The 26544-nt window shown below is 39.5% G+C and overlaps 1 protein-coding gene across 1 annotated transcript in view; it reads right to left on the bottom strand.

Annotated features, from left to right (window-relative positions):
- SMC5 (structural maintenance of chromosomes 5) overlaps positions 1 to 26544 on the bottom strand; it is a 454493-nt gene that overhangs the window by 179796 nt on the left and 248153 nt on the right. The window lies entirely within an intron of this gene.

The following is a 26544-nucleotide window of genomic DNA, read 5'->3' as shown; positions in this document are numbered from 1 at the left end:
TGAAACAGTTGATTTGGCGATTTCTTGTGCTCAATCGATAGAATAGAAGTAATACTAGTGAAATAGCTAAGAATTTGGTTGATTGGAATAATGTAATTGGCCTAAAATGGGAGTCAAAGTCGGCAAAATCGCCGACTCGTAAATATCGCTGACACATCAAAATTCGCGAGAGCATAATTTCGTCAATTTTCCACCAAATTTCGTACTTTTTGTTTTATTACCTTCACAAAAAGATTCTCTACGATTTCATAAGAAAAAATAACAAATTTTTTTTTTTGAAAATTCTTGGACACTGGTGCGTGACTTCAGATTTTGGCCTTGGACCCTGAAAGGGTTAAAAATATACCAGAAATGTTATAAATGGTGCAGCAAAGGTGACATTAAAATAATATAAAAGAAGGTTGACACAAACCCACCACCATTATAGTATGCTCCTCACTTAGCAACAAATTCGTTTACCAATGTGGTCTTAGGAACGGAACTCTGCCGTTAAGTGAGGAGAGGCTGTACTATTCTGGCCTCTTGTTCCAGAGATGATGCAGAAAGTTAGGATCCCAAAACATAAGTCAGGAGCCATGGCTAAGCCTATTCCAGGAGAGGAATCTATAGAAAGCCCATAAGTCAGGGAAGTGCCATAAGACTGACTGGAGAAGAGGATGGTATTTCTCCCCATGAGTCCTCTATCCATCTCTTATTGCACTCATTCAGTCTGTCCAGGTCTTCATATTAGGATACAGTCATTTTGATTGTTTATCTCACATGGACATTTTGCATCACTTGCATACGTGTTCATATGGTTCTTTATTCTTTGTAGCAAGTTATTTACACATTTTAGAAAGAGAGCAAACATTGATCCTTGTGACACACCACTGGTGACACTGCTCAACGAGGACATTTTATCTTATATTGTTTGGATTTTCCTTTCAAATAGAAAATCTTTCATCTACTGTAATAACTGACCTTTTATTCTTCCTATGTCATGCAGTTTCTGGATTAGACTTTTGTGAGAAGTTCCTTCAAAAGCTTTTGCAAAGTCTGCATAAATGAAATCCACTCATCACTTTTGTTTTTGAATGATTTTTGTGACATGACTTATTGTAGTACCTTAACAGATTTGATATGCAGGACTTTGATGATAGAAAGTGAACTGTTTAGTAACTAGTACTTGGCTCTCCAAGGTTTTATTCACTTTTCTAATGACTTTTTCCTCGATATAATGGACCTTGATATAAAGGACTTTTAAAATAATGGGCAAAATCTGCTGGGTAAACTGTAATTTTAGCTCCCTAATTTTCACTAGTTATTGCAATATAACTGTAAATTGTGTATACAGTATTAATGATCATAATTCACTTGGGTTATGTTCCTGAAAATTGAGCTCTAATGATTTCTATGACTTCTGGACTGAAAAATATGTGAGAAAAATAGGGTTGTGTTGTTTGTCCCTCTGAGAAAGCTATAACAAATTTTTTGACTGTCATGAAAATAACAGTGCTTCTTACCTAACATTGCCGATGATGATGCTCTGTGAAATGTGTGAGCTCTAGTGAGGTTCAGACAGATAAAATAGTACATTACTTAAGAAATGATTACATTAATACTGTACATTATTTGTTACTTACCTTCAAGTTGAATTCAGAATGTTTTTCATCCTAAAGTAGAGGAGACTGTGGCTGTAGCCCTACTGGTTCCAGGTTGAAGGTTGGGGCTTGTGTGATGTTGAAGTGAACCTTGAATGCAAGATTTTTCAGGGACAGGTACATCATCACTTCAGGAATAAAGTGATGATTAAGCCACTCAGTGAAGAAGATCTCAGTTACCCATGCTATAGCGTTAGGCTTCCAAATAACTGGCAATGTGCTTTTGTCTTTTCCTGCTAAAGGACGGTGATTTTTGGAGCGATAAACTAGCAAACTTAAATTATCTTTACTGGTCTTGAATCCAGAAGCAGTTATAGCTTGTTTGCTGATTTATGTTCTAGATGGCATTTTCTTCCAGAACAAAAATGTCTTCTCAGTATTAACACCTGCTAAGGTTTGTACACACCCTCAAAGATAATGTTAGCTAGCTCAGTCAGGAACTTCTCTGCTGCAGTATGGTCGACAGAGGTCTCTTCCCACTAAACTTTATATTATGCAAATGTACATTCTAAATATGTTAAACAATCCAGAACTAAAAGTGAACTCATTTTGGACTGTCCTTCCTCTTCAAATACTATATACATGTATTATGGTATGATAAGTTTTTTTTTCTAATAATAAGGCCATCAAGTGGAACACCTCATTCTTTTCACTATGTCACACTGAGGATTACTCATTGCACAAGCCCTTATTGTATCAAACTGAGCAAGTCATTGATTCTCTAACACCAAACAAATGTGCAGTCTCCATGATGTGTGCACTACCCTTCAGCATCTTGATTACCTCCAGTTTTCTAACAGGCACAGCTTCATGCTTAATTTTTTTCTTTCTTCACCAGTGTCACATACACTACATTTGGAAACCATGATAAATATCCAGAGATGAGATGGAGAGATGAAAAGAAGAAAAACTAAGCAATGTGCATCGCATTAAAATTATATGGTATGCATCCAGACACAATGGCCTATGTGGGAGACTGTGTGTTTACATCCCCTCACCCCTTACACCCATTCCCAGAGTGCTAAGACAATGGAGTTGCTTAATCCTTAAAATGCCACACGTTGAACAATGGGTGAATGTACACTGCAATGTGTGTGGATCAATGTTTAAATTCTAGTGCCCTCAAAATGGCCACCATTGGGAATGTTAGACCTACACAGAATAAAGTAGGCCTACATCATTGGTGTGCACACCAACAAAAAATTCCTCTGCCATGCAGGGCACTGTGGGAACAGTTTACCTCATGATACCATAGCAACATGTGCTGTCCTAAACATCCCCTCACTCCACAGACTATTTATTATTTACAAAGGCTGATTATGGTACCGAAGTTAGTGTATGAATATGAAGATACGTGTGTGCTGCTGACACTACACATATCCCAAGGAAAATCCTGATGAGCTTTGAAGCACTACATAACTTACTTCCACTGAGAAGAAGAAATATGTCCAGATGTGTTATGTTCTAACAACACCAGAAAAACAAGGAAATGCAAGGACAAACAATTCATGTGTAAAACTTGCAAAAGTCTACTGTTCATGGAACAATGTTTTGAAGACTTTCATGAACTCAAGCAACTGAAGTTGGCAAAGTGAACAGTGAGTGTATAGTGAGTGTGCAGTGTTTAGTGCATATATGAGAAGAGAATATAAGTAGCAGGTTGGTAGACAGCAACTGCCCAGGGAGGTACAACCGTCCTGCCAAGTGAGTGTAAAACGAAAGCCTGTAATTGTTTTACATGATGACAGGATTGCTGGTGTCCTTCTTTCTGTCTCTTAACCCTTTGAGGGTCGACAGGCCCTCTCCGAAACTCGTTCTCAGGGTCGGCCAAATTAAAAAAAAAAAAAAAAAATTATTTTCTCTTATGAAAAGATAGAGAATCTTTTCCCGATCATAACGACACCAAAAGTTTGAAATTTGATAGAAAACTTACGGAATTATGCTCTCGCAAAGTTAGCGGTCTCGGTGATGTTTACGGATCGGCGATTTTGCCCACTTTGAGCCCCATTTTCGGCCAATTTCACTGTACTAGTCGACAAAAAACATGAATATTTCGCTAGAACTCCATTTTTTCTATCGAATGGGTGCAAGAAACCACCCATTTATAAATTCAACTATCCAGTACAGTGGTCAGAATTTAGCAATTTTGCCAATTTCACACAAATTTCAAAAGATGCCAATTTCGGAAAAGGGTCCAGAATAAACAAGAAAGACATTCCTGGCACTAAAATGACATTTCCTCTAGTCATTAGTCACGTCTCAAGGCCCCTCTTATATTCTTTTGCTTTCCACTTTGAATTTTTATTCTCACAAAAAATATAAGATTTACTGTTATGCAGACTACTGCATTAGTGTAAAAAATGGTATAAATATTATTGGTGCACTTGTGAAAGAATATTAGACTCACCAGTTGACGTGTATTGCACGCTTGGCACGATTTGTTTACTTTTGAAGTTTGGTAAAAATCGAACATTTCTGCTACTTTGAGCTCAATTTCAAGGCACCTTTCATTGTAAAACCAGTCAAAATCATCTCAATTTCAGTAATATGTCTTCCATTCTATAAAATGAGACCAAGAAAACTAGAATACAACAATAAATACCATACGAAAATACACTGCAAAGTCGCTGATTTATTAAAAAAAAATGGAAAAAGTTTTTTTTTTCTCATTATGCACTGTGTGCTGCAGGATTTTTTTTAGACTGTGCACACTGACCACATAGACCCATTCTTTCATATGAAGGCCTACCAGCTTTCTCCCACTAGATTTGAGGTCGCTAGAATTTATGAGTACTAGTACGTCAAAAACCCCTACGCGTAAGACGTACTAGTACGACGAAAACCCTCAAAGGGTTAAACATGCAAGATTTCAGGTACATTTTGCTACTTCTACTTACACTTAGGTCACACTACATATACATTTTTTTTTTTTCAACAAGTCGGTCGTCTCCCACCGAGGCAGGGTGACCCAAAAAAGAAAGAAAATCCCCAAAAAGAAAATACTTTCATCATCATTCAACACTTTCACCACACTCACACATTATCACTGCTTTTGCAGAGGTGCCCAGAATACAACAGCTTAGAAGCATATACGTATAAAGATACACAACATATCCCTCCAAACTGCCAATATCCCAAACCACTCCTTTAAAGTGCAGGCATTGTACTTCCCATTTCCAGGACTCAAGTCCGACTATATGAAAATAACCGGTTTCCCTGAATCCCTTCACTAAATATTACCCTGCTCACACTCCAACAGATCGTCAGGTCCCAAGTATCATTCGTCTCCATTCACTCCTATCTAACACGCTCATGCACGCTTGCTGGAAGTCCAAGCCCCTCGCCCACAAAACCTCCTTTACCCCCTCTTTCCAACCCTTTCGAGGACGACCCCTACCCCTCTTTCCTTCCCCTATAGATTTATATGCTTTCCATGTCATTCTACTTTGATCCATTCTCTCTAAATGACCAAACCACCTCAACAACCCCTCTTCTGCCCTCTGACTAATGCTTTTATTAACTCCACACCTTCTCCTAATTTCGACACTCCAAATTTTCTGCATAATATTTACACCACACATTGCCCTTAGACAGGACATCTCCACTGCCTCCAACAGTCTCCTCGCTGCTGTATTTACCACCCAAGCTTCACATCCATATAAAAGTGTTGGTACTACTATACTTTCATACATTCCCTTCTTTGCCTCCATAGATAACGTTTTTTGACTCCACATATACCTCAACGCACCACACACCTTTTTTCCATCATCAATTCCATGATTAACCTCATCCTTCATAGATCCATCCGCCGACACGTCAACTCCCAAGTATCTGAAAACATTCACTTCTTCCATACTCCTCCTCCCCAATTTGATATCCAATTTTTCTTTATCTAAATCATTTGATACCCTCATCACCTTACTCTTTTCTATGTTCACTTTCAACTTTCTACCTTTACACACATTCTCAAACTCATCCACTAACCTTTGCAATTTTTCTTTAGAATCTCCCATAAGCACAGTATCATCAGCAAAAAGTAACTGTGTCAATTCCCATTTTGAATTTGATTCCCCATAATTTAATCCTACCCCTCTCCCGAACACCCTAGCATTTACTTCTTTTACAACCCCATCTATAAATATATTAAACAACCATGGTGACATTACACATCCCTGTCTAAGACCTACTTTTACCGGGAAGTATTCTCCCTCTCTTCTACACACCCTAACCAGAGCCTCACTATCCTCATAAAAGCTCTTTACAGCATTTAGTAACTTACCACCTATTCCATAAACTTGCAACATCTGCCACATTGCTCCTCTATCCACTCTATCATATGCCTTTTCTAAATCCATAAATGCAATAAAAACTTCCCTACCTTTATCTAAATACTGTTCACATATATGCTTCAATGTAAACACTTGATCTACACATCCCCTACCCACTCTGAAGCCTCCTTGCTCATCCGCAATTCTACATTCTGTCTTACCTCTAATTCTTTCAATTATAACCCTACCGTATACTTTTCCTGGTATACTCAGTAAACTTATTCCTCTATAATTTTTACAATCTCTTTTGTCCCCTTTCCCTTTATATAAAGGGACTATACATACTCTCCGCCAATCCCTAGGTACCTTCCCCTCTTTCATACATTTATTAAACAAAAGTACCAACCACTCCAACACTATATCCCCCCCTGCTTTTAACATTTCTGTCATGATCCCATCAGTTCCAGCTGCTTTACCCCCTTTCATTCTACGTAATGCCTCACGTACCTCCACCACACTTACATTCTGCTCTTCTTCACTCCTAAAAGATGGTATACCTCCCTGGCCAGTGCATGAAATTACCACCTCCCTTTCTTCCTCAACATTTAAAAGTTCCTCAAAATATTCTCGCCATCTACCTAATACCTCCCTCTCCCCATCTACTAACTCCCCTACTCTGTTTTTAACGGACAAATCCATACTTTCCCTAGGCTTTCTTAACTTGTTTAACTCACTCCAAAATTTTTTCTTATTTTCATTAAAATTTCTTGACAGTGCCTCTCCCACTCTTTCATCTGCTCTCCTTTTGCACTCTCTCACCACTCTCTTCACCTTTCTTTTACTCTCCATATACTCTGCTCTTCTTATAACACTTCTGCTTTGTAAAAACCTCTCGTAAGCTACCTTTTTCTCTCTTATCACACCCTTTACTTCATCATTCCACCAATCACTCCTCTTTCCTCCTGCCCCCACCCTCCTATAACCACAAACTTCTGCCCCACATTCTAATACTGCATTTTTAAAACTATTCCAACCCTCTTCAACCCCCTCCCCCACTACTCATCTTTGCACTAGCAGACCTTTCTGTCAATAGTCGCTTATATCTCGCCCGAACTTCCTCCTCCCTTAGTTTATACACTTTCACCTCCCTCTTACTTGTTGTTGCCACCTTCCTCTTTTCCCATCTACCTCTTACTCTAACTGTAGCTACAACTAAATAATGATCTGATATATCAGTTGCCCCTCTATAAACATGTACATCCTGGAGCCTACCCATCAACCTTTTATCCACCAATACATAATCTAACAAACTACTTTCATTACGTGCTACATCATACCTTGTATATTTATTTATCCTCTTTTTCATAAAATATGTATTACTTATTACCAAATTTCTTTCTACACATAGCTCAACTAAAGGCTCCCTATTTACATTTACCCCTGGCACCCCAAATTTACCTACTACTCCCTCCATAACATTTTTACCCACTTTAGCATTGAAATCCCCAACCACCATTACTCTCACACTTGATTCAAAACTCCCCACGCATTCACTCAACATTTCCCAGAGTCTCTCTCTCTCCTCTACACTTCTCTCTTCTCCAGGTGCATACACGCTTACTATAACCCACTTTTCACATCCAATCTTTATTTTACTCCACATAATCCTTGAATTTATGCATTTGTAGTCCCTCTTTTCCTGCCATAGCTTATCCTTCAACATTATTGCTACTCCTTCTTTAGCTCTAACTCTATTTGAAACCCCTGACCTAATCCCATTTATTCCTCTCCATTGAAACTCTCCCACCCCCTTCGGCTTTGTTTCACTTAAAGCAAGGACATCCAGTTTCTTCTCATTCATAACATCCACAATCATCTCTTTCTTATCATTTGCACAACATCCACGCACATTCAGACTTCCCACTTTGACAATTTTCTTCTTCTTATTCTTTTTAGTAATCTTTACAGGAAAAGGGGTTACTAGCATGTACATGTACATGTACATGCATATATATACATACCGCTATGGGTTTTCTTCTATTTTCTTTCTAGTTCTTGTTCTTGCTTATTTCCTCTTATCTTCATGGGGAAGTGGAACAGAATTCTTCCTCCGTAAGCCATGCATGTCATAAGAGGTGACTTAAATACCGGGAGCAAGGGGCCAGTAACCCCTTCTCCTGTATATATTACTAAATTTAAAAGGAGAAACTTTCGTTTTTCCTTTTGGGCCACCCCGCCTCGGTGGGATATGGCTGGTACATTGAAAGATGAGAAGAGAAAAAACAAAACAAAATAAAAGACTACCAAACGTGAATAATTTGTCAATAAAAATTTTGTTAAAATAAATAATAATTAGTGACTGAACACTAAGTATCCTGTAAATATGGTCTGAAAATGTATACAGTAAGGCCCAGCTTTATTTTACATCAACAAAGGCATTTTCATTAATCCATCTATGATATTTTCCTCAAAATTATATATGAAACCCATTACATAGCATATAAACATGATACATACACTCACAGAATAAAAATTGATGTAAATATGAGATTTGTTTACCAAGCAGCTGTGCAGGTAGTGTCGGAAGAATTACGTTTTCTCTAGTCAAACTGGGGGATAACTGTAGAAAAATATTATTTTCGTATGCCTTTACTCTATATATAGCAATTCACGACCCTTGTGGGTTTAGTGCTTTTTATAATAATAATAATAATAATAATAATAATAGGTTGGTAGACAGCAACCGCCCAGGGAGGTACTACCGTCCTGCCAAGTGAGTGTAAAACGAAAGCCTGTAATTGTTTTACACAATGGTAAGATTGCTGGTGTCTTTTGTCTGTCTCATAAATATGCAAGATTACAGGTATGTCTTGCTACTTCTACTTACACTTAGGTCACACTACACGTACATGTACATGTTTATTTATACACACTCATCTGAGTTTTCTTTGATTTTATCTTAATAGTTCTTGGTCTTATTACTTTTCCTTTTATATCCATGGGGAAGTGGAATAAGAATCTTTCCTCCGTAAGCCATGTGTGTTGTAAAAGTCAACTAAAATGCCGGGAACAATGGGCTAGTAACCCTTTTTCCTGTAAAGATTACTAAAAAGAATAAGAAGAAGAAAATTGTCAAAGTGGGAAGTCTGAATGTGCGTGGATGTTGTGTAAATGATAAGAAAGAGATGATTGTGGATGTTATGAATGAGAAGAAGCTGGATGTCCTGGCTTTAAGTGAAACAAAGCTGAAGGGGTGGGAGAGTTTCAATGGAGAGGAATAAATGGGATTAGGTCAGGGGTTTCAAATAGAGTTAGAGCTAAAGAAGGAGTAGCAATAATGTTGAAGGATAAGCTATGGCAGGAAAAGAGGGACTATAAATGTATTAATTCAAGGATTATGTGGAGTAAAATAAAGATTGGATGTGAAAAGTGGGTTATAGTAAGCGTATATGCACCTGGAGAAGAGCGAAGTGTAGAGGAGAGAGAGAGATTTTGGGAAATGTTGAGTGAATGTGTGGGGAGTTTTGAATCAAGTGTGAGAGTAATGGTGGTTGGGGATTTCAATGTTAAAGTGGGTAAAAATGTTACAGAGGGAGTAGTAGGTAAATTTGGGGTGCCAGGGGTAAATGTAAATGGGGAGCCTTTAATTGAGCTATGTGTAGAAAGAGATTTGGTAATAAGTAATACATATTTTATGAAAAAGAGGATAAATAAATATACAAGGTATGATGTAGCACGTAATGAAAGTAGTTTGTTAGATTAAGTATTGGTGGATAAAAGGTTGATGGGTAGACTCCAGGATGTACATGTTTATAGAGGGGGAACTGACATGTCAGATCATTATTTAGTTGTAGCTACAGTTAGAGTAAGAGGTAGATGGGAAAAGAGGAAGGTGGCAACAACAAGTAAGAGGGAGGTGAAAGTGTATAAACTAAGGGAGGAGGAAGTTCGGGTGAGATATAAGCGACTATTGGCAAAGATGAGTAGTGGGGGGGTTGAAGAGGGTTGGAATAGTTTTAAAAATGCAGTATTAGAATGTGGGGCAGAAGTTTGTGGTTATAGGAGGGTGGGGGCAGGAGGAAAGAGGAGTGATTGGTGGAATGATGAAGTAAAGGGTGTGATAAAAGAGAAAAAAGGTAGCTTATGAGAGGTTTTTACAAAGCAGAAGTGTTATGAGAAGAGCAGAGTATATGGAGAGTAAAAGAAAGGTGAAGAGAGTGGTGAGAGAGTGCAAAAGGAGAGCAGATGATAGAATGGGAGAGGCACTGTCAAAAAATTTTAATGAAAATAAGAAAAAATTTTGGAGTGAGTTAAATAAGTTAAGAAAGCCTAGGGAAAGTATAGATTTGTCAGTTAAAAACAGAGTAGGGGAGTTAGTAGATGGAGAGATGGAGGTATTAGGTAGATGGCGAGAATATTTTGAGGAACTTTTAAATGATAAGGAAGAAAGGGAGGCGGTAATTTCATGCACTGGTCAGGGAGGTATACCATCTTTGAGGAGTGAAGAAGAGCAGAATGTAAGTGTGGTGGAGGTACGTGAGGCATTACGTAGAATGAAAGGGGGTAAAGCAGCTGGAACAGATGGGATCATGACAGAATGTTGAAAGCAGGGGAGGATATAGTGTTGGAGTGGTTGGTACTTTTGTTTAATAAATATATGAAAGAGGCGAAGGTACCTAGGGATTGGCAAAGAGCATGTATAGTCCCTTTATATAAAGGGAAAGGGGACAAAAGAGATTGTAAAAATTATAGAGGAATAAGTTTACTGAGTATACCAGGAAAAGTGTATGGTAGGGTTATAACTGAAAGAATTAGAGGTAAGACAGAATGCAGGATTGCGGATGAGCAAGGAGGTTTCAGAGTGGGTAGGATATGTGTAGATCAAGTATTTACATTGAAGCATATATGTGAACAGTATTTAGATAAAGGTAGGGAAGTTTTTATTGCATTTATGGATTTAGAAAAGGCATATGATAGAGTGGATAGAGGAGCAATGTGGCAGATGTTGCAAGTATATGGAATAGGTGGTAAGTTACTAAATGCTGTAAAGAGTTTTTATGAGGATAGTGAGGCTCAGGTCAGGGTGTGTAGAAGAGAGGGAGACTACTTTCCGGTAAAAGTAGGTCTTCGACAGGGATGTGTAATTTCACCATGGTTGTTTAATATATTTATAGATGGGGTTGTAAAAGAAGTAAAAGCTAGGGTGTTCGGGAGAGTGGTGGGATTAAATTATGAGGAATCAAATTCAAAATGGGAATTGACACAGTTACTTTTTGCTGATGATACTGTGCTTATGGGAGATTCTAAAGAAAAATTGCAAAGGTTAGTGGATGAGTTTGGGAATGTGTGTAAAAGTAGACAGTTGAATGTGAACATAGAAAAGAGTAAGGTGATGAGGGTATCAAATGATTTAGATAAAGAAAAATTGGATATCAAATTGGGAAGGAGGAGCATGGAAAAAGTGAATGTTTTCAGATACTTGGGAGTTGACGTGTCAGCGGATGGATTTATGAAGGATGAGGTTAATCATAGAATTGATGAGGGAAAAAAGGTCAGTGGTGCGTTGAGGTATATGCGGAGTCAAAAAACGTTATCTATGGAGGCAAAGAAGGGAATGTATGAAAGTATAGTAGTACCAACACTCTTATATGGGTGTGAATCTTGGGTGGTAAATGCAGCAGCGAGGAGACGGTTGGAGGCAGTGGAGATGTCCTGTCTAAGGGCAATGTGTGGTGTAAATATTATGCAGAAAATTCGGAGTGTGGAAATTAGGAAAAGGTGTGGAGTTAATAAAAGTATTAGTCAGAGGGCAGAAGAGGGGTTGTTGAGATATTTTGGTCATTTAGAGAGAATGGATCAAAGTAGAATCACATGGAAAGCATATAAATCTATAGGGGAAGGAAGGCGGGGTAGGGGTCGTCCTCTTAAGAGTTGGAGAGAGGGGGTAAAGGAGGTTTTGTGGGCAAGGGGCTTGGACTTCCAGCAAGCATGCGTCAGCGTGTTAGATAGGAGTGAATGGAGACAAATGGTACTTGGGACCTGACTATCTGTTGGAGTGTGAGCAGGGTAATATTTAGTGAAGGGCTGAGGAAGGGTTGTTGAGGTGGTTCGGACATGTAGAGAGAATGGAGCGAAACAATGACTTCAAGAGTGTATCAGTCTGTAGTGGAAGGAAGGCGGGGTAGGGGTCGGCCTAGGAAAGGTTGGAGGGAGGGGGTAAAGGAGGTTTTTTGTGCGAGGGGCTTGGACTTCCAGCAGGCGTGCGTGAGCGTGTTTGATAGGAGTGAATGGAGACAAATGGTTTTTAATACTTGACGTGCTGTTGGAGTGTGAGCAAAGTAACATTTATGAAGGGGTTCAGGGAAACCGGCAGGCTGGACTTGAGTCCTGGAGATGGGAAGTACAGTGCCTGCACTCTGAAGGAGGGGTGTTAATGTTGCAGTTTAAAAACTGTAGTGTAAAGCACCCTTCTGGCAAGACAGTGATGGAGTGAATGATGGTGAAAGTTTTTCTTTTTCGGGCCAACCTGCCTTGGTGGGAATCGGCCAGTGTGATAATAAATAAATAAATAATTCAGGGAAACTGGTTATTTTCATATAGTCGGACTTGAGTCCTGGAAATGGGAAGTACAATGCCTGCACTTTAACCCTTTGACTGTCGAAGGGCCCAATCCTGAAGTGTCTCCTGGTGTCGCAAAATATTCGAAAAAAAAAAATTATTTTTTCTTATGAAAATGTTAAGATTATTTTTCTGATTGTTTTAGTCCCAAAAAATTTTTTTTCCCATCAGTACTTACCGAGATATAGAGGCATGAAGTTTGCAGAAAATGAGCCGCGTATGGCAACAGCGGCGACTGCCGCTCACCCGGTAAACTTTAGTTTACTTGTATTTGAAGGTTTGTTGTTTTTTTCACTATTTTATTTTTTCACATAACTTATGTGGCCTGTGAGACCAAAGTAAGGTGCAATATACATATATACACTCGTTGTATACAACACAATAAGCACACAAACATAATTATCAATATATTGTTTACAAAACTTGTTTACAAAAACAAACAATACAAAAAATTGTTTATTACTATTGTTCTATAATATATATACCAATATACAGTCACTGAACATACTCCTAGAAGTTCTGCAGCTTGTGGAACTCTGTGAAACATGGTGTCATACACAGTGGTGTTTTACACTCTCACACATAAAACATGGTGTCATACACAGTGGTGTTTTACACTCCTCACACATAAAACATGGTGTCATACACAGTGGTGTTTTACACTCCTCACACATAAAACATGGTGTCATACACAGTGGTGTTTTACACTCCTCACACATAAAACATGGTGTCATACACAGTGGTGTTTTACACTCCTCACACATAAAACATGGCGTCATACACAGTGGTGTTTTACACTCCTCACACATAAAACATGGTGTCATACACAGTGGTGTTTTACACTCCTCACACATAAAACATGGTGTCATACACAGTGGTGTTTTACACTCCTCACACATAAAACATGGTGTCATACACAGTGGTGTTTTACACTCCTCACACATAAAACATGGTGTCATACACAGTGGTGTTTTACACTCCTCAAACATAAAACATGGTGTCATACACAATGGTGTTTTACACTCTCACACATAAAACCAGTGTGTGTGCATTTTTGTTGAATTTTTTTTTTATGTGCAAAGACAAAATACCTCGTCTGAGCAGTTTTCTTCAAAGTATTAGCAGGCAGTTGTGTTATGTAGTTATCCTAGGTAAATGGTCGTGTGTCATCATTCCTTCCTAATTTCCTTCATTCCTTTCCTACCTGGAGGGCATTCCACCTCTCTTCCTACATTCCTTCACCTGTCCTTCATTACTTTTTTCCTTCCTTTCATTTAGTCCTTCCTTCATTCCTACCTTCCCTTCTTGCTTCTGGTTTCTATAATATATATACACATATATAGTCACTAGATACTTTCATATAACTGCTATTATCACCATTCAGCAAGCTTGTCTTGTGTGCAAGTGTGTGGCTTATAATTGTTTTGAGTCAGGAGTCGGCAGCTGTCAAAATGACATATTGTCTCATTACTCACTCCCCCCCCCCCCCCCCCTACGCCTGTCAAAACAATGGGGTCCGATGCTGCTTCCCCTCCATTCTATCTAATTATCTTTCTCCCTCATTCTATCTCTTTCAATCTGTCTCTCTTTCTCTCTCTCTGTCTATCTCTGTCTCACAGATACACATAAATACAAGTATACATAGTGTAAATTACCTAGGATAACCCAAAAAATCCAGACAAAGTGCTATACTCTGCTTGAAGATGTGAGTAAACGTGATGATGACACAGTCTTGTGGCTCTCTCTGAGACAGAGCTAGACGGATAGACAGGGAGTTTGGCAGACAGACAAATAGACAGACAGACAAATGTTTGTTCGTTGTCATCTTCTCCTCCTCCTCCTCCTTCTTCTTCTTCTTCTCCTCCTCCTCCTTCTCCTCCTCCTCCTCCTCCTCCTCCTCCTTCTCCTCCTCCTTCTCCTCCTCCTCCTCCTCCTTCTCCTCCTCCTCCTCCTCCTCCTCCTTCTCCTCCTCCTCCTCCTCCTTCTCCTCCTCCTCCTCCTCCTCCTCCTCCTTCTCCTCCTCCTCCTTCTCCTCCTCCTCCTTCTCCTCCTCCTCCTCCTCCTCCTCCTCCTCCTCCTTCTCCTCCTCCTCCTTCTCCTCCTCCTCCTTCTCCTCCTCCTCCTTCTCCTCCTCCTCCTTCTCCTCCTTCTCCTCCTCCTCCTCCTCCTCCTTCTCCTCCTCCTCCTTCTCCTCCTCCTCCTCCTCCTTCTCCTCCTCCTCCTTCTCCTCCTCCTCCTTCTCCTCCTCCTCCTTCTCCTCCTCCTCCTTCTCCTCCTCCTCCTTCTCCTCCTCCTCCTCCTCCTCCTTCTCCTCCTCCTCCTTCTCCTCCTCCTCCTTCTCCTCCTCCTCCTCCTCCTTCTCCTCCTCCTCCTTCTCCTCCTCCTTCTCCTCCTCCTCCTCCTTCTCCTCCTCCTCCTCCTTCTCCTTCTCCTCCTCCTCCTCCTTCTCCTCCTCCTCCTCCTTCTTCTCCTCCTCCAGGCTCTTGACAGATGGACAGCTGCCCACCTCCCTCCACCCTCCTTTACGCTCATCAAAGGTCAGCTCTTATCAGATGTTATCTCCCCTTATCTTGTCACTGTCATGGGGTGAACTGTTTTCATGCCTCAAGGGAACATATTATTACATATTATTATTATTAGGTATTAGGTATTATTATTATTCTTATTCTTCTTCTTATTCTTCTTATTCTTCTTCTTCTTCTTCTTCTTCCTCCTCCTTCCACCTTCCTCCTCCTCCCTCCTCCTCCCTCCCTCCCTCCTTCCTCCTCCTCCCTCCTTCTTCCTCCCTCCCTCCTTCTTCCTCCCTCCCTCCTTCCTCCTCCTCCCTCCCACCTCCTCCCTCCTTCTTCCTCCTCCCTCCTTCTTCCTCCTCCCTCCTTCTTCCTCCTCCCTCCTTCCTCCTCCTCCCTCCTTCCTTCCTCTTCCTCCTTCCTTCCTCCTCCTCTTCTTCCTCCTCCTCTTCTTCCTCCTCCTCCTCTTCCTCCTCCTCCTCCTCCTCCACCTCCTCCATTGCTTTTGGTCTCAAACTCCTCGAAATCATGAAATTGATCTTCATTGACACTTCCATCTATGTTAGAGCATCACTTGGGAAGAGAAGAGTCCCAGATTTGCAGGGAAGTCACATATTTCTTACCGCTAGACATGCTGAAAAAGGACGACTGAAATGGTATTCCCACAATGCACCACTGGCTCCCCGATTTTTTTTATATGGTGCACACTGACCATGGAGACCCATTCTCTCACATGTGGGCCTACCAGCTTTCTCCTGCTTGATTTGAAGCCGCTAGAATTTATGCGTATAGATACGGCCGACTTGTTAAAAAAAAAAAATATTATTATTATTATTATTATTAATATTATTATCTTTATTCACTCTAAAAATGGTGTGTTGCTGTTTGTTTATTCTGAACTAACTTGTACTAACTTGTACACAATATAAGAGTATTTGTATTGTGAGGTAATTATTATAATAAAAAAATATTGATGTAAATGTTTTACAAACTCTTACAAACGTACGTGAATGAACTAACAGTAGACACATATTAACCCTTTGACTGTTTACGCTGTATATATATGTCTTACGCGCCACTGTTTCTGATGTATTTATATGCATAAATTCTAGCGGCTTCAAATCAAGCGGGAAAGGCCTGGTAGGCCTACAAGAGAGAGAATGGGTCTCAGTGGTGGGTGTGCACCCTGTGAAAAAAATCTGGGACTCAGCGGTGCATTGTGGGAACGCCATCTTGGTAGTCCATTTTCACCATGCCTCGCGGTGAGAAGCACAGTGGTCCCTCGTTTTTCATAATTAATCCGTTCCTGGAGGAGCTACTATAAACGAAATTTACGATTTGCGAATCAATTTTCCTCATAAGAAATAATGTAAATACAATTAATCCGTTCCTGACACCCAGAAGCATTAAAACAAAAAAACTTTTTACATGAAATATGTATGTAGTACATAAACAATACAATTGGAAATGATGAATGAAACATTAGCAGCATAACACTTACCTTTATTGGAGATTCTTCTTAGTGTATGGGAGACTGGAGGAGGAGAGAGATTGGATTGTTTACAGTTTGGAAGGGGAATCCCCTTCCAGCAACACCTCAGGTACCAATTGCTTCTCTGGGGTTGCTTCTCTTCTCTATTTCTTAATGCCACTAGGACCACCTTGAGAGTCACTCTAGTCCTGTCTCGCAAAGTAACTGTGGAGAGAGCTCTGTTTCTGGCGTCTCTTTAACACTTCCCTAAAATGGCCCAAGACTTTGTCACTGTACATATTTCTCACCTTCTTTACCACAGGCTTGGCACTAGGAGCTTTCTTTGGAGCCATGGTAGCTTATTTAGTGCTTGCAAGCACTAAAATGAGTGGAATATTATGAAATATTTCGTAGGAGCACTTGAGGGGACCTTCACTCACTGGTAAACAATGCCAGACTGGCTGAGTAGGGAGGCCGCCTTGGCTCACACCGTGCGTACGCGTCCCGGACGAACTACTATTCGCGAGTCAACCTATGAAAAGCGAGTTTATGTTTATACGAAAATACCCCTATGATTGGCGAAATTTACAATTGCTGAGAACTACGAAAAGCGAGGGACCACTGTACCTCACTCCTCGGCGGATTGGAGGTCTTTTGTTCCCAAGTGATAACTCTAACAGTGATGAAATTGTCAGTGACAGTGAATTCCAGGGTTTTGAAGTGAGTGTGACCGAAAAAAGTGCCCAGGATGACGTAATTAGTGATGAAAACCCAGATGACCCACAACCTTCCACCTCTGGTGCTGGGCCGGCTTGTTCACGTTCACGTTCACCTGTACCAGGACGAAAGAGGAAACTATCTGGTCGTGTACAAGACCCAGATGTTAGCAGTGAATGTGATAGTGATTTCAAGGTTATTGAAAGCAGTTCTAGTTGTGACAGTGAAGGTGAATATTCCCCAGTGAAGCGGCAGTATGTACGACGTAGCATGCGGTCTGGTAGTGTTTCATATGCTGTTCCAAGGGGAAGGAGAAACTCGGGGAGCACATTACGTGGCCCTACACCACGACCTGACAGTGAAGATGATGATATTGTTACAATGGATATGAATGATGTGAGTGAGGCAGCAGGCAGTGGTGGCGATAGTGATGGTGGCACTACTCATGTGGCACCATCAGTGGGCCACGCTACTACCCATGCTGCTGACTCTGAACAACAACAACCAGCCTCACCCAATCCCACACTCCCACAACCTATACAACCACAACCTACACAACCACAACCTGCACAACCTCAACCACGTTACAATATCCAGAACCCACCAGCAGACCGCATCTGGGATTGGCAGGAAGGTGACGAGTTTGTTCCCAGTCCCCATGACTTTGATGAAATACAAAGTGGAATAAAGCCATCATGTCCACTTGGGAACAATGCCAGTGAACTGGACTGCTTTGAGTTATTCTTCGATGAACCCCTGATGGACATCATTGTCAGGGAAACCAACACATACTATGAATACACCATGGCAAATACAATTCTCTCACCAAGATCACGGCTACACCAGTGGAAGGAGGCAACTGTGGCAGAGATGTACCTGTTTTTTGCCACAATAATGCTTATGCCACATGTGTATAAGCACATTGTCACCACATACTAGGCAACAGAACGCCTGATTTCAATTCCAGGTTTTAGTGACATTATAGGTGTCAATCGTTTCCTGATACTGTTACGTATGTTACACTTTTCAGACAAAACCAGGCCTTACAGAAGTGACAGGTTATATAAGATCAGAAATGTGTTTATGTACATGAAACAAAAGTGCTGCATGTATTTTTATCCCTTCAGGAAGCTTGTTATTGATGAGTCTTTGATTTTATTCAAAGGAAGACTCTCATTCAAGCAATATATACCAAGCAAGAGTAAACGCTTTGGTATAAAGTTATTTGTACTGTGTGATTGCAGAAGTGGTCTAGTTTTGGATATCATTGTGTACACTGGCAGTAATAGTTTGAGAGATGCCATGAAGTTATTGGGTATCTCTGGTGATGTGGTTAGAACAATGATAGAACCATATCTTGGTAAGGGGTATATGTTATTTACTGATAAGTGGTACACAAGTCCCTTACTCAGTGATTTCTTGTGAGTGAACTTGACAGATGTGTGTGGCACAGTGCGTGGTAATCGTAAACATATGCCAAGGTTCAACGCTGGCACTCGCAGAGGTGAGGTGCAAGCCTTTGCTGCCAATGACATCATGGCATTTTGGTGGCATGACAAACGTGATGTCACATTGTTGACATCAGTTCACCGAAACGAAATGGCACAGTGGCAGGCACAACAGAGAGACCAATGAACCCATTCTAAAGCCTGCAGCTGTCATGGACTACAACCTCAATATGTGCTTAGTGGACAAATGTGACATGCAGATTGGGTTTGCTGATTGTGTATGCAAGAGTTATAAGTGGTATATAAAACTTCCTTTTCCATCTTGTTGCTATCTCCACGCTAAATGCTTATAACATATACAAGTTGAGGACCAACAAAACACCAAAATATGGTGAATTTTGTTTGTCAGTAATCAGACAAATAATCGCAAAGTACCAAGGAGCAACACCTGCAATAGACCAGCGCCAACGAAATTACCAACACACGTCATCTCGTTTGAGGCCTGGTGATCACTACCCCATACAACTACCTCCTACTACTGCCAAGAAAAATGCTCAGAAGAGGTGTTATGTATGTACACATACCACAAAACACCCACAAACACGCAGAGAGACTCGTTTTATGTGTGAGGAGTGTCAAGTACCACTCTGCATATACCCATATTTCAAAGAGTTACACAAGCTGCAGCAGTTCTAGGAACGTGTTCAGTGACTGTACATATGTATATATATATTATGGAACAATAGTAATAAACATTGTTTTGTATTGTTTGTTTGTGTAAACAAATTTTATACACAAACTAATAGTGATAAAGTTTGTTCAGTTTTTATGTTGTAAACAATGAGTGTATATTTGAACAATGCACCTTACATTGGTCTCACAGGCCACATAAGTTACTTGAAAAAGAAAAATATTGGAAAATACAAGAAACTTTTGAATTAGAGTAAATAAAAGAATACCGGGTGGGTGGCAGTCGCCGCTGTTGCCATACGCACCTCACTTTCTGCCAACTTTGTGGCTCTATATCTAGGTAAGTACTGATGGCAAAAAAATTTTTTTAGGCTTAAAACACTCAGTAAAATAATCCTAACATTTTCATAAGAAAAATTTTTTTTTTTTTCGAATATTTTGCGACATAGAATGACAGTTTCAGAAAGGGGCCTGCGACAGTCAAAGGGTTAATACACATTTATTTCGCCTGAGTGTACTGTAAGTGTATTTTACCTCTCTGGGATATTTTAAATATCGTATATTAAGTATGAGACGGGGAGCCAGGGCTACCTACACCTGGGCTACGTGCACCTGACTTCCTAAAAATAAGTGTACTACTCACCTCTCTCCCTACATTAAGATTACTTTAAGATAAGTAATGAATTTACTGTGAATGTATTTTACTTTGTGTGTTTTTAATGCCTGGTTCTATTACTAACTTAATATAATTTAGTGTAAACTTGTTGTCAGGCATTTATATGCATTTATAAATGGTAAAAAAATGGCGTTCTGCCTTCCGGCGATGTCTGCTTTCCGGCGACAGCCTGGAACCTAACCCGCCGTATAAGTGGGGCCCTACTGTATATACTAATGACATGTAAGTTTTGAGAAAAAAAAAAAAAGACCAGAAAAACTAACAGTATGCAAATGCAAGCTTATGGGATGCAACAATATTGCCATATAAGGCTCACTTCTAAAAACTTCAAGCAACTATTTCTTAGTAACTTTTAATGAGATTTTCATTTTTTAAAAGAGTAAAATCAAGGCAGATTTTTTTGGTTAAAAATAAAAAGAATTCCAAAAATATGTTGACATTACAATTTTATTTTACCACTGTTGGCAGTTTAACCCTTTCAGGGTTGGTGCCATACTAGTACGGCTTGCAAGCCAGGGTTGGTGCCGTATTAGTATGCATAAAATCTAATGCCTTCAAATCTAGCGAAAGCTGGTAGGCCTGCATATGAAAGAATGGGTCTATGTGGTCAGGGTGTGCAGTATAAAAAAATTCTGCAGTACACAGTGCATAATGAGAAAAACAAAACCTCCAACCGTGTTTTTGGTTTAAAACAGTGACTTTGCAGTGTATTTTCGTACGCTATTTATGGTTGTATTCTAGTTTTCCTGGTCTCATTTTATAGAATGGAAGACATACTACAGAAATTTAGATGATTTTTATTGGTTTCACAATGAAAAGTACCTTGAAATTGAACTCAAAGTAGCAGAAATGTTTGATTTTTGCCAAAGTTCAAAAGTAAACAAATCATGCCATGCGTCCAATACACGTCAACTGGTGAGTCTAATATTCTTTCACAAGTGCAATGATATTATTTATACCATTTCTACACTAATGCAGTAGTCTGCATAACAGTAAATCTTCTATTTTTTGTGAGAATAAAAATTAAAAGTGGAATGCAAAAGAAATGTAACAGAGGCCTGGACACGTGACTAATGAACAGAGGAAATGTTATTTTAGTACCAGGAATGTCTGTCTTGTTTATTCTGGGCCCTATTTGGAAATTGGCATCTTTTGAAATTTGTGTGAAATTGGCAAAATTGCCAATTTCGGACCACTTTACGGATAGTTGAAATCGGTAAATGAGTGGTTTCTTGTACTCATTCGATAGAAAAAATAGAGTTCTAGCGAAATAGTAATGATTTTTGTCGATTGGTACATTGGAATTGGCCAAAAATAGGGCTCAAAGTGGGGGAAATCGCCAATGCGTTAACATCGTAGAGACTGCTAAATTCGCGAGAGCATAATTCCATAAGTTTTCCATCAAATTTCATACTTTTGGTGTAATTATGACTGGGAAAAGATTCTCTATCATTTCATAAGAAAAAATAATTATTTTTTTTTTTTTTTGAAAAATTTCCGACCCTGAGAACAAGTTTAGGAGAGGGCCTGCTGACCCTGAAAGGGTTAAGGAACCCCACTGGCAGTTAAGGGTTAATGCATAATGGGAGGTCTAAGGCCTGTCTGGAGGCCTACTTGCTATGGTACTCCTTAATGGAAATATGCACCACTAACAGAAATGAAATCTGCTCCTGTGTGCCTTAATGGAAATGGGCATGGTTCTTATGGTAATGAAAACCAAGTTAAATTGCATATCAAAAACACGAGTTATGATTGCACTACTTGAGGTTTTCTGCTGTATACTGGGTATATTATAGTGATGGGTCGATACCAGAATTTTTACTAATACAGGTCCTCCATCACAAATCCGGCATCATTGGGACCTGTAGTGTGCCGGATTACTGAGTTTGCTGAATTACAGAGTGGTTAGGTTAGAATACACTTAATAAAATTAACCAACTTGACTTACACAGTTCATTGAACATCGGCAAAAATCAAACATTTCCGCTACTTTGAGCTCAATTTCAAGGTACTTTTCGTCATGAAAGCAATCAAAATCATGTCTATTTCTGTAATATATCTTCCATTCTATCAAATGAGTCCAAAAAATGAGAATACAACCATAAAAACCATACAAAAATATACTGCAAAGAGGCGGCTAATAGCTGAGAAGTGAACTCCCTTATTTATCGTCCGTCTTTTTTATTTTTGTTGTACGTTAAGAAGCATCTTTCCATCATACATTGCCCAACAAACAACCGAGGAAAAAAAAATATTTACCAAAAATCATATATGGCAAGCCCAAGCCAGGTACTGGAAATAAGTCACTTTGTCTGACTTTTCTGGGTTATCCTAGGTTCTCTATACATACACTGCTATGTATGATAGTCTATGTAACCTTATTTGTGTATACCTGAATACTTATTTACTTCTAGTCTGTCAACTGAGTACAAGAAACCGCCCATTCACTTATTTCAGCTACCCAATAAAGTGGTCAGAAATTGGCAATTTGGCCAATTTCACACAAATTTCAACAGATGCCAATTTCAAAATAGGGTCCAGAATAAACAATGCAGACACTCCTGGCACTAAAATAACATTTTCTCTGTTCATTAGTCACAGCTACAAGCCCCTCTTATATTACTCTTGCTTACCATTTGGAATTTTTATTCACAAAAAATAGAAGATTTACTGTTATGCAGACTGCTGTATTATTGTAATAATTGTATAAATAATGTCAATCCATTCTTGACTCCGTACTGGAATTTAGACTGGCAGGCGGACAGGTATTGGACGGTGATGTCATTTGTTTACTCTTGAGCTTTGCTAAAGAATAGAACACTTCGCTACTGTGAGCGCAATTTCAAGGTACTTTTCGTCATGAAAGCAATCAAAATCATATCTATTTCTGTAATATATCTTTCATTCTATCAAATGAGACCGAAAAAATTAGAATATAACCATAACAACCACACAAAAATATACCGCTAAGCGGCCGCTAATGGCTGAGAAGTGAACTCCGCTATTTATGGTCTGATTTCTTTCATTTTTGGTGCACGTGAAGAAGCATCTTTCCATCATACATTGTCCAAGTTTGAATAAGATAACCCAACAAACAACTGAGAAAATAATAATAATATAATAATAATAAATGATATAATAATAATAATAATATCTTTATTTACTACACGTACATGTACAAGGTATACAGGCCTAGCTGACATCAGTGACATACTACTGTATAGAAAGGCACTTGTTATGCTGAGTATTTCAAGAAAATTAGGTCAGTGTCCCAGGATAACACCCACACTAGTCGAGTAACACCCAGGTACCCATTTACTGATGGGTAAACATAGACAATGTTTCTACCCTGGCTGGGAATCGAATATTTACCAAAAATCATATATGGCTAACCCAAGCCAGGTACTAAAAATAAGCCACGTTGACTTTTTTGGGGTTATCCTAGGTTCTCTACACATATGCTGCTATGTGTGATAATCTATAGAGAGAAAATAACTTCTTTGTTTCATGTTTATGGTGGAGTATGAGTGTATATCAAAGTTAGCCCTGTGCTATACTCCGTTTTCTCTAAGTCCCCAAGACAAGGATAGGAGAATGGTACAGTGGACCCCCGCATAACGATGGCATCACATAGCGATTATTTCGCATACCGCTTACTTTAATCGCAAAAATTTTGCCTCACATACCGCTTAAAAACCCGCTTACCGATTTTCGTCCGAGACGCGTCCAATGTGCGGCCTGAGCCACGCTCACATGTTCCGCCGGTGGCATTGTTTACCAGCCAGCCTCCGCGGTAACATCCAAGCATACAATCGGAATATTTCGTATTATTACAGTGTTTTCGGTGCTTTTTCTGGAAAATAAGTGACCATGGGCCCCAAGAAAGCTTCTAGTGCCAACCCTACAGCAATAAGGGTGAGAATTACAATAGAGATGAAGAAAAAGATCATTGATAAGTATGAAAGTGGAGTGCATGTCTCCGAGCTGGCCAGGTTGTATAATAAACCCCAATCAACCATCGCTACTATTGGTGGTACAGCTGCTGCTGCTGCTGCACTGTCAGCTGCTGCTGCTGCTGCACTGTCAGCTGCTGCTGCTGCTGTAGCACCGTTGTTGGTGTGGCTTATTGAGAATACCAAGAAACAATTAACCCCAGAGGATTTGCCACCCAGGATAACCCAAAAAAGTCAGTGTCATCGAAGACTGTCTAACTTATTTCCATTGGGGTCCTTAATCTTGTCTCCCAGGATGCAACCCACACAAGTCGACTAACACCCAGGTGAACAGGGAAAAATGCCTGGAACTAGTGCTCATATTGGTGAATTTAAAGCCAGCAAAGGTTGGTTTGAGAGATTTAAGAATCGTAGTGGCATACACAGTGTGATAAGGCCTGTTCTGGAAGAAAATGCCAAACAGGACCTACAGTACTCAGGAGGAAAAGGCACTCCCAGGACACAGTGTCTCATCAGTCATTGCTGCATCTTCAATAAAGGTAAGTGTCATTTATTCTTCATTTAGTAGACTAGTACATGCACAATATATACTGTGCATGTACTACTCTACTATTGTGCATGTATCCTTCTCTTTGTGTGTGGGAAAATGTATATTTCATGTAGTAAAATTTTTTTTTTCATACTTTTGGGTGTCTTGCACGGATTAATTTTATTTCCATTATTTCTTATGGGGAAAATTCATTCACATAACGATTATTTCGCATAACAATTACCCCTCTTGCACGGATTAAAATCGTTAACCGGGGGTCCACTGTATTTGTTTACCATATCCTCTTCATAACTCTGTCGAACTGCTCAGTGTTATGCCAAATATTATTCATTCTGGAGTATTTAACATTTTTTTTTTTTCAACAAGTTGGCCGTCTCCTACCGAAGCAGGGTGACCCAAAAAATTAAGAAAATCCCCAAAAAGAAAATGCTTTTATCATCATTCAACACTTTCACCACACTCACACATAATCACTGTTTTTGCAGAGGTGCTCAGAATACAACAGTTTAGAAGCATATACGTATAAAGATACGCAACATAGCCCTCCAAACTGCCAATATCGGAGGGATATGTTGTGTATCTTTATATGTATATGCTTCTAAACTGTTGTATTCTGAGCACCTCTGCAAAAACAGTGATTATGTGTGAGTGTGGTGAAAGTGTTGAATGATGATGAAAGCATTTTCTTTTTGGGGATTATAAAAAAAAAAAAATGAAAGCATTTTCTTTTTGGGGATTATAAAAAAAAAAAAAATTAAATACTCCAGAATGAATAATATTTGGCATAACACCAAGCAGTTCGACAGAGTTATGAAGAGGATATGGTAAACAAATACCATTCTCCTATCCTTGTCTTGGGGACTTAGAGAACACGGAGTATAGTTTTATGTTATTTATATTGATTCTTATGTCATATTAGATCAATTGTGATAGGCAAATAAGCTGTAGTGTTGATATTAGAGTAATAATAAAGCATATTCTCCTGCTTCATGAGACTGAGCTCATGGCAACCGACAGTGGCTTCAAAGCCACCTTATCATTAATGGATAATGTACTGTGTAGGTGCTTTACATAATGAGAAGTATTTCTTTTATTTATTGGAACCATGGCTAGGGCTAAAAGTAAGCAGGTTAAAACAATAAATGGAGAAAAAGAAATTTGAATGACTTATGCAGCAAGTAGCGCCACCAAACAGTACCAGCAGGTTGGTGTGGCGACCCTGGAAATTTGAAATTATGCTAGCCAAAATTAGTGCCGAATAACTGAAGGAACCGAATAACTGATTGCCGGATTTGTGATGGCGGACCTGTACCGACATTAAATATTAGGTTGAGACCAATACCACTAAAATTAGCAGATACCTACTGATACTAAATTTCTGGCTGATACCAGTACTGATAACATCAAAATTAGCCAATACCCACTAATACACTGAGAGTTTACTGTGTCACAACAATGCTTGCGAGTCACGCAGCGTCCAAGTAAACACCAGATGTCGGGATACCAACACTCTACGAGAGTAATATACAGTGTCCTTCACTGCTGGAAGTAAATTTCCTATTTATGTTACTCAAATACTGTTGGTAAATATCTAATCACCCAATCACGTGGCAGCATCTCAATACCTAAAAGCATGCAGACATTGTCAAGAGGTTAAGCTGTTGTTCAGACCGAATATCAGAATGGGGAAGAAATGTGATCTTAGTGACTTTGACTGTGGAATGATTGTTAGTGCCAGACAGGGTGGTCTGAGCATCTCAGAAACTGCTGATCTCCTGGGTTTTCACACATAACAGTCTCTAGAGTTATAGAGAATGGTGTGGAAAATACAAAGCATCTAGTGAGAGACAGTTCTGTAGGTGAAAATGCCTTGTTAATGAAAGACATCAGAAGAGAATGGCCAGACTAGTTCAAGCTGACAGGAAGGTGACAGAAGAGCATTTCTGAAAACACAACATGTCCAACCTTGAAGTGGATGAGCAGCAGCAGCAGCAGACCACACT

The sequence above is a fragment of the Cherax quadricarinatus genome, chromosome 62 (genome assembly GCF_038502225.1).
Source record: "Cherax quadricarinatus isolate ZL_2023a chromosome 62, ASM3850222v1, whole genome shotgun sequence".
NCBI lineage: Eukaryota > Metazoa > Arthropoda > Malacostraca > Decapoda > Parastacidae > Cherax > Cherax quadricarinatus.
Note: the sequence above shows the minus strand (reverse complement) of the source record. Positions and strands in the feature narration are given on the sequence as shown.